This window comes from Meleagris gallopavo, chromosome 12 (assembly GCF_000146605.3).
Source record: "Meleagris gallopavo isolate NT-WF06-2002-E0010 breed Aviagen turkey brand Nicholas breeding stock chromosome 12, Turkey_5.1, whole genome shotgun sequence".
Classification (NCBI taxonomy): domain Eukaryota; kingdom Metazoa; phylum Chordata; class Aves; order Galliformes; family Phasianidae; genus Meleagris; species Meleagris gallopavo.
This window is the reverse complement of record NC_015022.2, coordinates 13286358-13286696: the sequence shown is the minus strand read 5'-3', so window position 1 is coordinate 13286696 and position 339 is coordinate 13286358. Positions and strand designations below refer to the sequence as shown.

General features: G+C 42.8%; 1 protein-coding gene across 3 annotated transcripts in view; it reads left to right on the top strand.

The window, feature by feature from the left end:
• Window positions 1-339, top strand: part of AKAP13 (A-kinase anchoring protein 13) — a 172430-nt gene that overhangs the window by 105589 nt on the left and 66502 nt on the right. The window lies entirely within an intron of this gene.

The following is a 339-nucleotide window of genomic DNA, read 5'->3' as shown; positions in this document are numbered from 1 at the left end:
TTTCTTTCTTTCTGAGGAGATGAATCATGCTTCCACAACTGTAAAGACATTTTCAAAGCTGAGAACGCTGGTGGTGCAGTACTAAAAAGGCAAGTAGGGCCGTCCCAGCTCAGGCCAGGAGGGAGTGGCTTTATTTCATTATTTTCTTTCCTTTTGCCCCGTGCTGTCATTAGAAATTTAAACTTAACGCAAAACCCAGCCCTCCTGCCTGCTCGGCTGAACGGCAGACGGACTCAAAAGGAAGAAAACACCTTTTTTTTATTGTTTCTTTCACATCTTTGTGTGCTGAAAGAAAACTCACATTGGTGACAGTATTTACTTTGGATACAGTGATCGACT